This window comes from Maylandia zebra, linkage group LG10 (genome assembly GCF_041146795.1).
Source record: "Maylandia zebra isolate NMK-2024a linkage group LG10, Mzebra_GT3a, whole genome shotgun sequence".
Taxonomy (NCBI): domain Eukaryota; kingdom Metazoa; phylum Chordata; class Actinopteri; order Cichliformes; family Cichlidae; genus Maylandia; species Maylandia zebra.
The window spans coordinates 31,233,728-31,248,610 of record NC_135176.1 but is presented as its reverse complement, the minus strand read 5'-3'; the positions used below and the strand labels follow the sequence as shown (position 1 = coordinate 31,248,610).

Below are 14,883 nucleotides of genomic sequence, written 5' to 3'. Positions count from 1 at the left end.
AACTGCACTCACGTGAGCTCAAACTCTGACATCGTCAAATATGTACAAAAGTAGTTGTGACTGACCTGCACTGAACTCCTGGATCCAGCTATGCTGCTGCCACTTTGGATAAACTCAGGATTCCCGTTTCTTCCTTTTCTTGTTCAGGAACATCAGGATCAGCTCATCGTCGCTTCATGTCGACTTCATTTTTTTCACAAAAACGCTACACGCTCTGTGTGTGTTTATATTACACAGCGAGTTCAGATCTGGTAAATTCTGGATAATTTCGTGTTCGGTGCGTAACGGCCTTTAAATGTCCAGAATGACACCAGTTTTTAATCACTGCAAATGCAGTCCATTTACTTTTCTTCTAACTGCTCAGATTAAAGTTGAAAGGTTCTCAAGCCAAGTGTGGTCCCACTGTGGGAAGTGTGAGCATGACAGCATCTCTGTGCAACTTTCACTGAAGCATAACAAACTAAACTCAGGGTGTTTCCTCCTAATCGTCTTCCAACTCGACCACATTCCACATGATAAATTTGACTTTGCAAGACTTGAGAAACAAAAAATCCAGTTTTAAAACATCAAGCACTCAAATACTCAGCTTGTTACGCTCTGCATGTCCATCATTTATATACAGTCTCTGTGGTACCCATCACTAGAGCTACAGTGACTAACACACTGAAGTATTGCCATCATGAACACACCGACTGTTGTCACATACACCACCCCCGGGACTCAGCACTGCTCAAGCACCAAATACACATCATCCATTTCAGAAGAAAGATCCAGACATAAGAGTGCTGGCAGTGCTTTGGCATGTAAGGAAATTCTACTTCATGTTTAGCAGAGAAGTCTCTCTTCCAGCACCGCTGTGACGTTGTACAGATACACTCACACAAGCATGCAGGATAAGAACAAACACACACATAAAACAACACACATGCAGAAATTGAATCACGCACTCACCTCAGTGTATAAGTGTGCTGATTCGGAGTTTCTGACAGGGTCTGGGGGATTTCTCTAATCACCTGGGATGAGGAGGTAGAAAGATACGGTCAGCAGGTGAAGGATGGGCTGCCTCTAAGCTGATCATCTCATCCCAGACCTATATTATTATTTCCCAAGTTTCTCCAATTAGGGAGTGCTGATGTGGGATCAGTGCACAGATCTCCCACAGTCATCGCTTTCAGTACAGAGAGAAGAAGCACAACCGGGAAGAACCGAGGGACCGGATCAGCAGAATTCCTCAGAAATCCTTCACAAATGAAGCTTCACAGAACTCTGGAGGTCGTTTCGACTCTCCGAGCCCTCATTTCAGCTTAAGTGAACTTTGGCGATTTCATGTTAAATCCCCGCGGTTTAGTCTTTTAGCAACGTAGCAGGTGGCAACAGAATATTAAAAAAGCGATATAGCGATTCATCACCTGCTGTGGCTTCTCTTGATGCTTCCGTATAGACGAAAACATTAGTAAACAAACTTAACCTTGCTTTTTTAATAAGTCCTTCGCCAGCTCTGCTTCTGTTCCTCTGTTTTTAAAAGTGTCAGCAGTTAAACTTTCCTTTGTTGCAAGAAAAAAACTTACATTAAATGAATACCATCATATATAAACTAATGTAAACATATAAAATAAAAATAGTGCACAAAATGAACAAAATATGAATCATGGGTAATCTCGCCCTCTGCAGAACTGCTGTACTTTGCAGCACTTTTATCCCCTAAAAGAAATCTAAGAATGACGAGAAAAGGGGAAGAAAAAGCAATTTTTTGAGGAGAAGTTGCTTTACTTTTCTGAACACCTCCTGTCTCTTTACATGATCCCAGTCTGACTTCTTGATGTCGAGATCAGGGCTCTGCGGGAGCTTGATGAATTAATTATGGTCCAAGAGTCATGCTTGATGGTGTTGCATGAAGAAACAAATCTGATCATGTAGTGCATAAAAACATTTACACAGCGTTCTACATTCACTTGTACAGTCGCCTTTGTCTCTCGCATTTTTAATTTAAAAAAAAATAAAAATGGAGTTTCGAGCAGCGAGAGGCGAGTCGTGCATTAAAGTGTACCAGCAGCACTAAGTGTTGGGACTCTGTCGTACGATGATCATGATGATGCATTGAGGTTGAAAAGCTATAAAAATATTCTCCAGCCACAAAATCCAGTGTCAGTGGTGACACACCTGAACTGGATCCTTTAATGGCTCCCTTTTAGACCGGGGAATAAAAATACTGTTTAAGGAATTAGCAGCTCAGCGGAGTGGAGATGTGCAGCATATGGAGGTTTAAAAATGTGGACGAATCAGCAGCTTTTACTTAACAGCAAGTCATGAAAAAGCTTTCAAACTAAGACTCATTGAGTGCGAACATGGTTTGCAACAGTCTCGGTGTGGATATTTGCATATGTGACAGAACCTAAAGTGACACACATAAAGCGCATAAGCTCAGCTGGCTCCGTTTAAAGGAATAAAGGAACACTCCAGCACTCACACCACACTCTGCTGCTGCATAATTCCTCACATGTATGTGCACAGGATTTTGCTGGTTATGCTTAGTGAACGTGGGTGCAGGTTGCATAGCCTTCCACGTGGACTTGTGTGTTATATTTGAACCTAATTAGTGGAATTAGTTTCTCACTTTGCTATCATGAACAGCATGCACTAAGACTCTAAGAATAGAGAGTAACCTTTTCTAGGCACAAAACTCACCTACTACACTGTAGTAACTTCAGATTTCAAGATAGCCAGTGCAACTTGTGTGGTCATGAATATTCAGACCACTTTGGCCTTTGCAAAGCTCTCCTCGGGGCTTTGAGAAAACCTTGCCAAATTGAAGGAAAAAACATACTACTTGAAGTAGACAATGTGTGGGAGCTCAACACCAATTAAAATCAAGAGCCAGTAAGGAACAAAACATTGATTTAACCCTTTGTGTCAGGTAAGCAGGCATTAAAGAAGAGAACAACTTCTGTCATGTTTGATTAATTTAATGGCGATCGTGGCTCAAGAGTTGGGAGTTCGCCTTGTAATCGGAAGGTTGCCGGTTCGAGCCCCGGCTCGGACAGTCTCGGTCGTTGTGTCCTTGGGCAAGACACTTCACCCGTTGCCTGCTGGTGGTGGTCAGAGGGCCCGGTGGCGCCAGTGTCCGGCAGCCTCGCCTCTGTCAGTGCGCCCCAGGGTGGCTGTGGCTACAATGTAGCTTGCCATCACCAGTGTGTGAATGTGTGTGTGAATGGGTGGATGACTGGATATGTAAAGTGCTTTGGGGTCCTTAGGGACTAGTAAAGCGCTATATAAATACAGGCCATTTACCATTTAATGCATTTAGCAAAAGTATTGCATCGTGTCCATCTAAGAGATGTTGATGCAAGTGGAGGAGTTCATTATTAGGCAGTAAACTAAAGTACATCTAGATACCAAAAACTTTAGAAGTGGACAAATCAACAATCTGATACTGTCAAGGCTGCGGCGGCAGTCGTGTGGTGTTGTGAGTAGGGATGGGTACCGGTAAACGGTAGTAACCAGACCGAAAAGCAGCGCACATTTCAGTGCTTTATTTCGGTGCTTTATTTCGGTGCTTTTTTTTTCCTGAGATGTGATACACTTCAGATTCTAGCCAATCATTTTACGTTTCCAAGGATAGTAGGCGGGCCCAGGTACGTACGTTCTTTTAGAGCAGAGCTACAGATTAAAAATGCCCAAGGCGAAGCGGTCAAAACTCTGGCTGTACTTCACAGCAAAAGATGCAAACTCAGCAGCCTGCAACAAGTGCTTTAAGGTGATACTGTGCAAAGGAGGTAACACCGCGAATCTGATGAAACACCCGGCGACGCATAGCGGGGTTTTTTTTAAAGCCGAGAAATGCACCGTACCTACTGCGGGTGTGGTGCCTGTTATCGGTCCCGGAGTTAGCAACATCCCCCAAGAACCCGACGAGGAGAGTCCTGGCCCCTAGCCCTGCCAGTGTAGCAGAAATGATGACGGATGATGATGGCAGCAGCAGCAGCCGTTCTTCTCTGCGTGAGTAGCTTAATGTTGTTCGTGCTTAATTTACGTTGTGTACTCTAACCACATTATTACATTAATGCACGTAAGGTGAACTAGCAAACACCGTAATGGATACATGCGGCTGTCTTCTTGTTTGATGGCAGATATTCCCTTCACCCTGGCCAAAAAGGTTAAAATGACCAAAGAAAAATTCAAAAACAGTTAAACATGAGAGGCTTTTGGACAACGTTTGTCTTTTTTTCCATTGTTCAAGCACTGATTCCAGCCAAGAGTGATACCATATATGCCCCATAGCTGCAGAATAGGTTAACATTGTTATCTTTTTACAAAAAAAAGAACAGCTAAACATGAGAGGTTTTTGGACAAAGTTTGTGTCCTCCATTCTTTAAGCACCGGTTTGAGCACCGTTTAAGCACCAGCACTGTTTCAAAAGTACCGGTTTGGCACCGGTATCAGATAAAACCTAAACGATACCCATCCCTACTTGTGAGGAATGACCCAAAATGCTGGCACTGGATGTTATGGAAGTGAGCTTTGTTGCAGAAGGTGAAGACAACAAAAGCGAAGGCAGAACTAAAACACAACCTACACTCGGAAAAACTAAAGAACAAACCTGAAACCATACAAAAACAGGATGAAGAGCTGAAATGGCACGGAGAATGTTGGGCAGAGATTACACCAGGTTACACAGACAAATTGACAAGGAACACAGGCGAAAACACACAAGGTAACAAGTGAATGACACCATCTGATCTGGAGAACGCAACATCGTCTGTCAAACATGGTGGAGGCAGTGTTATGGTTTGGGAATATTTGACTCTCAATAGAACCGAGTCATTAGTGTTTATTGATCGTGCGATTGCTGATAGAAGTAGCAGGGTTAACAGTACAGTGTACAAGACTATACCCTCTGCTCAAACTCAGCCAGTGTCTGCAAAATTGGTCCTATAGCACAAACTGATTATGAGTTTCTCGAGGCAAAATAATGGGATATTCTTCAATGGCCAACTCAGTCACCTGATCTCAACCCAACAGAGACTATTCTTCAATCCCTGAAGACAAAACTGGGAGACTCACAAACAAACAACAAACGAAGGCAGACTAAATATAAAAAAAGTGATACTTTGTTAAACCTCTTGAATTAAAGCTGGGAGTCTCGTCTTGATAGTTTCATTTTAAAATCCACTGTGGCAGTGAACTGAACTATGATTACATCCATTGTGCCATTGTCACAAAACCTGTGGTACCAATAACTATACTGTAGTTTTAAAGATGGAAAGTTTCTTCACACTGTCATAAAAAATACATCTTTAATGGCAACTTTACTTTTCCAGGAACGACGGAGACTTCAGTAAAGTCTACAACACAATCAGCCACGTTTGGCCTCTCGGTCAAAGAAGGCGAGAGACTCCAAGTTCCTGCAGCCACTTACTTGTCATTCTGGTAATGCAGTACGAGGGCTACACCCTCCTCCTTAATTTAATTAGATTTTCATCTTTTGAGAAAACACTATTCATTCCCCACATGTGGCTCAGGGCCACCCTGCTGACAGAGACTGAGCTGCGAATGCATGACACTCTTACCAATGTGACTTTTGTTAATCACTCCTTTTCTATTCTACACGGAGAGCACAAGAATACAGCGCCCATTACACACACCGCCAGCCAATTAGAGCAGAAAGGTGAATTAATGAACAGGTCGGGGCAGGTTAATGAAGGGTGGCGCTGATCTGCTGAGGACTCAAATTAAAAACTGTATCCTTTGTCTGAATAAAGTTTTATTCAGCCAGCTTCTCCCTCTAACTTGCTATTATCATGTTTGTGCTATCGCGGTGCAGTGACGGCGGTGTCAGACTTTATGCAAACAAAAATAAAGTTAAAGCCAGAAGAGGAATGAGGCTGAATGATCAGAATAATTACAAATGACTGTGCTTAGTTCAGATTTATTTGGATTTTACAAGAAAATGAATGTTCTGTATCAGAACTGTCATCACCTGGAGAAAATTTCATGCCCTGAAATGACACTGCCAGCCTGTCACAGGGCTAACTCATAAACACAAACAACCATTCACACTCACATTTACACCTATGGGCAGTTTAAAATACCCAGTACAGCTTTATACTATCAGTTATTAGTTGCTATTACACTGGAATATTTTACCATTCGGGCCGTAATCTCTAAAACAAAATAAATCACCATATCTATTAAGACACTTAAGAGAGGGGTGTCAAACATAAGGCCCGGGGGCCAGAATCAGCCTGGCAATGACTCCAATCAGGCCCATGGAAGAGCTTTGGAAAATGTTAAGGAGGGCATCTGTTTTGTTTTGTTTTTTTGGACACACACATATATATACATACATATTAGAGCTGGGCGATATATCGAGTTTTTAAAAAATATCGATATATTTTCATACGAGATATAAGATGTGACAATATCCTTTATATCGATATAGTCTATGTTACGTTATAATTGTACTTGTGGAGCCACAAGTTTGCCTCTCTTTCGTCCACTTTGGTCTCTACGCAACGTTACTCGGCCTCGCCTCTCCTTCACTGAACACAACTCCCCCTCCTCCCCCATAGCTTCACCTGCAGGCAGCGACAAGATGGACACGGCAAATCTCCGTTAGCGAGTTGTGGGGCTGGACGGCGTCAACGTGTTAGCGAGCTAACCGCGCTAACGACCTAACCACGCTAATGACATGCAGCCCACAGGGGCTGCACGGCCTAAAATCCTTTCATTTTCTTAAAAGTTGACAGTGCGCCTTATGTATGAATTCTGGTTGTGCTTACTGACCGCGAAACGATTTTATGTGGTACACAGCGCTCAGCAATCTGTCAAAAAAATGTTTTAGCTCGACTTTGGTAAGCTACGGAGCTGCACCGCTTGATGGATTGTCGGAGCATTACGGCTATCGTAGTCTGGAGCCTCGCGGAGTGATACGCACTGTGGTTCAACGTAATATTACCGTATTGTGTGTGTATAAGGGCCATAAATGGCACCTGTAAGCGCCGTGGTTACAAAGAGGATTTCAAACTCAAGGCTGTCAGTCACGCAGTAGAAGTTGGGAACAGAGCAGCTGTGAAATCTGTCTTTATTATTACGCTCAGCGTCTGTTAGTTTACATTTTGACGGCACAATTATGAGCCTTTTGTTATGCACAAAAACAACATTGTTTTCTTTTATTTATGGAGCATTATTATTTAATAAATGCCGATAATTTATTTTTAAGTAATTTCTTCATGTAAATCTATGCTGTATGTAAATAAAAATGCTTGTGTGACATCTGGGACACAGTGTGACTAAGAACTCTCTTTTTGTTCTTAACTTATGGCTTTAAAAAAATATCGAGATATATATCTTATATCGCCATCCAGCTAAAAAATATCGAGATATGAATTTTGGGTCATATCGCCCAGCCCTAATACATATACATTATATATACTTCACACAGTTAAACAACAAAACAAAACAAACAATAAAAAAGCATTTTTATGAATTAACAGGTCTCTGCTGTTTGATTACAGGACAGTCTGGGAAATGAATGAGTTATTTCACACATTCATGCTGACAGATTTCCTTCCTTTACCACATTTATTTTTCCTATTTTACTTTCATAGGGATACACACTGACCTCTTTACTTTAAACTTCCAACAGGATCCAACATTCTAACAGACAATGGTGTATTGCTGTCCTCTGTATTTATTATTACCTCCTACTTTTGTTCTGCTGCAATTTTTCAGCTTAATTCAAACAAGTGTTAGCAATGAAAGTCGCCTACTCCATAACCTCCGTGACTTGCAGTACATCTCCTTTAAAAACTCCCACTCGCCTCCAGGTTCATATTTCAGTGTTTCTGTGTTTTACAACAAACACTAAAATTATTCTATGTACTGCTAAAAGTCCAAAGGTCAGGTGAGAATTTTGGCAAAGATTTAATACCTGAGTTATTCTGCAAAAGAACAAAAAGTAAAAGAAAAACTCATCTTAACACAACATGGCTTTATACTGCAGAATGTAGAGACGAGTCAGTGAAAGTAATCACTGAAAAACAGGAAGCTGGTGTTTGTCATTGTTTATAGACAAAAGTAATAATGTGCTGTTAGCTGCAAATCAAGGGAAGGGTAGAATTGGAAAAACATGCAAAAATTGTCAGAGAAGTACGACAGACAAACACTAGAAACAAATGTAAGGAGCTCAGAGAACACGTTTCCATCTGGAGACTCGTTGTTTGCAGGATGTGATTCCAGCCCACAGTCAATTGTTTAACGAAACAGAAAAGAAACTGCAAACAAAATTGTGAAAACTGAAGGTTTCAGTTTCCTGGGCAGTCTGCAAAAGTGGCGTTCGACAGCACGCGGGGCTTCAAAGAACTCAGAAACTCAGCACAGCAAATATCCTGCGAGTGCCTGGTTAGGAAATGAGCAACTGTAAACCAATCCAGCTGTACTGAACCAACACGCCCACTACTTTTCAACAGGAGAGGGAGGTGATCGTGTCCGCACAACTCACATGAAAGCACACCTGATATCAGAGACAGGAAAAGAGAAAAATAAGTGAGCAAAAAAAATGTTTTTTTTTTCTTTCAAATGTGAACTTTGGCTTCACAGTTTTTTCTCCTCTGTGGCTGAAATGTGTTAAAAACATGTGAATAAATGGAAAAAAAACCGTAGCTTCAACAAGAGAAAAGGAAATTAAAGAAAGATTGACCAGAAACTGTCTGAAAAGGACTAAAAAGCTATTCCCACCGACACTGACACCAGCTGACACAGCTGCTCCATATTCCAATTTTGTTGCTCTTTTCATACAGCTCGTCTTCTCTTTGCACAGACTCCCATCATTGTTACTCTCGCTCACAGTTTCATGTCTGCTGTCTTGATTTAAATGTTTGGTTCTTTCCATCTAATCTTCCAATTCTGTTTCTCTGCCTCCGTCTCTTGCAATCCGTCTCTCTCCCGCTAAGAGAGATTAAAGTGGAGGCAGATGTCGTGTTAATGGCCATCAGCTCATCCTGTGCAGACACTTTCACAGTCTGCGCTGACTACCTGCTTAATTAGTCAAGAGGCAATCCCCCGGCAATGAATCTGGCCCAAACTGCTGCTGCATGCATAGAAACATGGACCTACTGCAACCCTGATTTTGTTTTTTCAAAAAACAGTTGGCCACTGTAAAATAAAAATAGAATTAAGGGCAAAAGGTTGCAAACCCTGTAATGATAGACACATAGATGTACAGTGGAGGGGATATTTTTTGTAAAGCACCGAGCACAGAAGCCCCACCCAGCTGCTGTCAGACTGGTTATGAGGAGCAGCCACAGAAGTGGGGATGAGCTAAAACAACCCGTCTCAGACAAAGACTGAGCTGAGTACCAGTAAAAGGTGGATATGTATAATTTGCGGTACTGAATCATTAAAAACTGCTGCAGCAGGGTCTAATAATATTAATATAGAGCTGAGAATAAGCAGAACACGTACTCTTTAAGATCAAAGTACTAAACTGATCAGTCTACTTGGTAGAATTGCAGTGCCAACATATCTTTAACTGACAGAGCAGGGTAGGTAGTTTGAGCCATGCATGTTGTGGTTCTGCCAAACCACACACTGTGAATCACGGGCACTTTGCTACTTACACAGAAAAAAAGTATCACATACATAAACTGCGCTCAGATCAAATTACAAGTAAAATAGTTAATATTTTTATGTATATATTTTTTTAAATTTGTGCCTCAAACCTGCTTGTCTCACAACATACCAGCCATTATTTTTACCCTTCATTTGATCCGGGTAGCACAAACCTAAACCTAAACCTCAAAGTGATGATCAGCCAGAGTGACCTCAGTCTGATGAGCTACAGCTTAGAAATTCACCACAGTGGAACAAACCCACACATACAGTTTCAAGCCTCCAAGTCCAGCAGGCAGCCACCAGGTTTTCTTAATTAGTGCACAAAGCTTGTAGGAACAGTGGGTGAACACACTCGCACTCTGCTAATGAGTATGAGATGTGATAGAAATGCCAGCATTATGTTCAGTGCTTTGGGGGGTTTATGATGCTTTATATTTTTATGTAAATTTAGCTTTTGCCGTTATGTTACGGTTCTTTTTGGCATCATTTTTTAAGCCTTTTTCCTTCTGTGTCATCTTTTATATTTCTGAGGACAGGCCTGCATTTATACTTGTTTGGAAGCTTTCAGTGAAACACCATCATGTGGTTCTGATGAGTCCTCATCATTTAGGCCTTTTTTCTTGTATGTATAAGAAAAATGATCTGTGATATGTTCACATCACATTAAGGTAGTTTTTAAAAAAATATATATTTATATACTAGGTTGTCAGATTTGGTCAAAATTGAATTCTTCTGACATTTATCAGTGTTTTATTTCATGCTGTATGACATTTTCCCTGCTGTGAAGTACATTAATAGAAAAGCAGAGAGTGTTTTAGCTTCAAACTAGACGTTCAGGTGGAGTTTTGAAAGTCAAAAACAATCCCAGTTTTTAAATTGACATATTTTCTTCAGTATTCTTCCATGTAATACTCCATGTAGCTGACATACTTAGTCGTACAGTAGCATTTCAAATAAGTTTGTTGTACTCTGCTGTGTGAGGATGATTCGCCGCCTGTGAGCGCTTTGGCACGGGCGAGGTGCCCACGGCAGCACCTGCTGCTAGTTGAGAGTAAGAGCGATACGTGCTTTCACGTCAAAAAGTGGTCAGAAGTTTCCCTTCCACTTTTTAGAAAAAAAGTCACTAAGGGGGTCTGAAAACTTGCTAAATATAGCAACAAAGTCGCTAAGTTGGCAACACTGGCTATGCCCCGTTAGCATTTTTATTTTTACCACCAATATACAATTTTTTTACCAAATGGTAAATGGCCTGTATTTATATAGCGCTTTACTAGTCCCTAAGGACCCCAAAGCGCTTTACATATCCAGTCATCCACCCATCCACACACACATTCACACACTGGTGATGGCAAGCTACATTGTAGCCACAGCCACCCTGGGGCGCACTGACAGAGGCGAGGCTGCCGGACACTGGCGCCACCGGGCCCTCTGACCACCACCAGTAGGCAACGGGTGAAGTGTCTTGCCCAAGGACACAACGACCGAGACTGTCCGAGCCGGGGCTCGAACCGGCAACCTTCCGATTACAAGGCGAACTCCCAACTCTTGAGCCACAATCGCCCCGTATACTACTTTGACCTCTTGTGGTTGGCAAGTTGCTGATTGTTCTTCTTAGAAACCATGTTGGTACAAACAGAGCACTTCTTGTAGCTATATGTGGCTCAAGAGTTGGGAGTTCGCCTTGTAATCGGAAGGTTGCCGGTTTGAGCCCTGGCTTGGACAGTCTCGGTCGTTGTGTCCTTGGGCAAGACACTTCACCCGTTGCCTACTGGTGGTGGTCAGAGGGCCCGGTGGCGCCAGTGTCCGGCAGCCTCGCCTCTGTCAGTGCGCCCCAGGGTGGCTGTGGCTACAATGTAGCTTGCCATCACCAGTGTGTGAATGTGTGGATGACAGGTTGTGTAAAGCGCTTTGGGGTCCTTAGGGACTAGAAAAGCGCTATACAAATACAAATACCATATGTTTTACAAAACTGGAAATTGTAAGTGTAAGTAGCATGTTATAACAGCTGCATGCACTTAGCATTTTAACAGTTATGCAGACAGAAGACACGGCTGTAAAGCTGTTAATGTCTGATGCACATGAGATGAAAGACAAATGAAAATGAGAAACTAACATTAGGGCCAACAACCCACTATTGAGCAGTTCCTGCATAAAGCACGAACACACCGATTGCTTTTTCTTCGACTACACCGTTGCTTACCCTTTCAAATCTAATCTACTGTCTTGTATTTCAGCCAAAAACAGTCTGAAGAGGACGGCCCCTGGATAATGATGATCTGCACAGTCACTACAGGAACGTTCAGGACATCTGTGTGATCCGGTAAATTTTGAGGTTCAGTGAAGCTTCTGGCTGTGAAGACAGGGATAATAAACCTTCCTCGGTCTTTCAGCTCTCACAGCTCTGATGACTTATTACCACATGTATCAAAGCTGAATGTTATGCTACGTCGCCGCATTGACGTGACTGCATTGTTTCTGAGAACCTCGAGGCAGAGTGTGCTTATCCTCCCTTTCTATATGTCTTAAAATCAACTGTGGAAATACAAAATTCCTATTAAAATATCACTTTATTGCTGAATCCTCTTCTTCTTTTATCTCATTTTCAAGCATGCAGTGAAGTGGACATTAAAAACAAGAAGGAATAACAAAAAGAGAATGTAAAATTTGAATGTCTGGATCATCATGAACCCAACTCACTTATCTGACCTGAGAAAGTTCTCTTGTCCGTTCTCTACTTGAGGTAAAACCATCTGGCAACGATCTACACTGAACCATAACACCACAGATAAATGAATGCCAAGTAGATTTCAAGACTGTCTAATGATTCAGCGTTAAAAGAATTATTTCTGTGTTAACAAGACTAAAACGCTAAAGGTCCCAGAGGTGAGTGGGGAGGGGGGCTAACATGAAGGCTTCTCCAAAGTGATAAATGTTGGTCTTCTGGGCAGCCCGGCTGTAACTCACGCCTTCATGAAGATGCTTGACACAAGGTCAGAAGATCAAGGAGTTTTCTCAGCTTTACTTTAATGTCTGCAGGTCTGAGATACTAAGAAGACTCACATGAGTTTAATAGAAAAATGAAACTAGGTGCTGTGTTTATATAATTATATTGGCATACTTGTAGCAACAGTTCAGCCCCAACAGCACTGTGCACAGCAGAGCATCACAGCCTTAAAAACAGTCACAGAACACGACTCGTTTGTGTTCATGGACACAAATGAACCTTTTTTTAATCATGTGATAAACACCTGCCACACCGTCTGAGTAATATTTGTTCATTTGTGCTAATGGATATGAAGAGCAGTAAAATTTAGCTAATTTAGCTGTAAGAAATACTTGATGTTTCGATTTAATTTTAAGCGTTAACTGTGTGCTTCACAGCTTCTTTATTTTTTTTTTTGTTTCCTTGTTCATGTGTCCGAGTCTCAAAAAGCTGTATATGCTGATTGCACAAAAGATGTTTTCATTTGAAACACAGTCAAGTACAGTACTTTTGTTGTCCCATTTATTGCCAAGTTTGTTTGATTTTTATTTTATTTTTTAAAAAAAGGACAATTTCAGCCCTTCTCCACAAACAAAAGTTTCTAATTTATTGCTTTGCTTCAACTTCAGGTCAGACTAACAGTGAAGCGTCATCTGACCTCTGGCATTTACAACATTTCACTCATTATACCTTGAAGGAAAACACGGCCTTGTGCCAGCCCCAGCTGTGCAGAAAACAAAGCATCTAAGCAGTAACTTCTGTGAAACAGCTCCCAGCCGGAGGTTGATCAAATGACTTCTCCAACAAAATGTGCAGAGATTTAAATGACATGTCAAGACTCCTCCATGCATTTCAGGGAATGAACTATTAGTTTCCAAACATTAAATATGCAGACACGCGATGCATTTATATCCAAAAAAACCAGATGTTTTGCTGTTACCACATTCAGCCTTCGTTTTTTAACGGGGATAGACGCTAGACAAGTTAAGAGTAATGAGGTAAATGTCAGGCTACCGATGGTGGCTGAAACGGTGCGGTCGTGGACTACAGCTGAGAGTCACAGCACACTGAAGTTAAAGCACACGTGCTGTTTGCCAGCTAAAGTCGAGGAGGTCAAAGCAAAGAGGAGAGCAATTCATCACAGCTGCTTGTCAGTTTAGGCGTTGATCCTGTGTAGACAGATGTTGGTGCCTGTGTGGACACAAGAGGTGAGCGTGTGTGCGTTGTATCAGCGGTTGAGTAGTGACTACAAGAAGTGATGCAGGCGAATGGAGAAAGTTCAACTCAAAGATTTTACAAAAGATCCACCTCGGAGCGCGCGTGAGTCAGCATCGCTGCGCGGTTTGATGGCTACTAATCTGCTCTGAAGAGACGGCGACAGACACACCGAGTGCAGGAAGTGAGATACGGTATGATGGCGGACACGATGAAATGAGCTGAGGGCTAAAAAGATAATGAGAGTAGGCTGCGAAATGAAATTACGAGCAGAAGAAGTGAGGGTGGAAAGAGACATGAGCAGAGCGACGAGGAAATTAAGAAGCTTCTCATTTCTTCCACTGCAGCGATTAAGACACACACACACACACACCACCGTGTTTTCATATCTTTGTGGGGACATCTAATTGACGTAATGCTTTTCCCCTAACCATCAAAAATGAATGCATAAACCTAACTGTAACCTGAGTGTAACCCTGACACTAAAAGCACATTTTGAGTCTGAAATATGCCTTCAAACTAGTGGGAACTGGGATTTAGTCCCCATGAGGGCTGTGGGTCCCACAACCATAGTAAACTTCCAATTTCTAGTCCCCACAACAAAATGTAAACACACTTGCATGCACGCACACACACACATAAAGATCTCTCCCACCCTTCGGCAGTCCCAATCCCATCTAAATCTCAGCATAGCATTTAAAGAAAGGTGAATTATACAATGTGTGTGTGTGAGAAGAGGAAACCCCTCCTTCCCAGCTGACGACCTTTGAGATTTACTGTTCTCCTCTGATGTAGCATTTCATGTCTGACTGCATCTGTTCAGGCTAAAAAAGGCCAAATGCAAGGTACTGGTTATCTGTAGGTGAGGCGCTGCCTTACCGTCATCTGTATATTTTACTTCACTGCAAAGTAAGGAATACTGTTTGTTCTGGATCCACACCAGCGACTGGGGGCAGATTTTCGTGAGGACATTGCTCTCTGATCCTCTCAACTGTGGAATTCCCTGACCGAGCGTCTCGGGCAGCCCGAGGCTCAAAGGCTGGTTGTCAGTTAGTCTCCGGAGACTCTGTGAA

General features: G+C 42.1%; 1 protein-coding gene across 2 annotated transcripts in view; it reads right to left on the bottom strand.

Moving 5' to 3' along the window:
- The window catches only part of sgcd (sarcoglycan, delta (dystrophin-associated glycoprotein)), a 431,163-nt gene that overhangs the window by 273,798 nt on the left and 142,482 nt on the right, over nucleotides 1-14,883 (bottom strand). Inside the window, exon 2 of one of the 2 annotated variants that reach the window (XM_024804094.2) lies at nucleotides 952-1,013. The exons of the other annotated variant lie outside the window; for it this stretch is intronic. The gene's annotated coding sequence lies outside the window, so the exon portion shown is untranslated. The remainder of the gene's footprint in view (nucleotides 1-951; nucleotides 1,014-14,883) is intronic. 2 annotated transcript variants of the gene reach the window in all.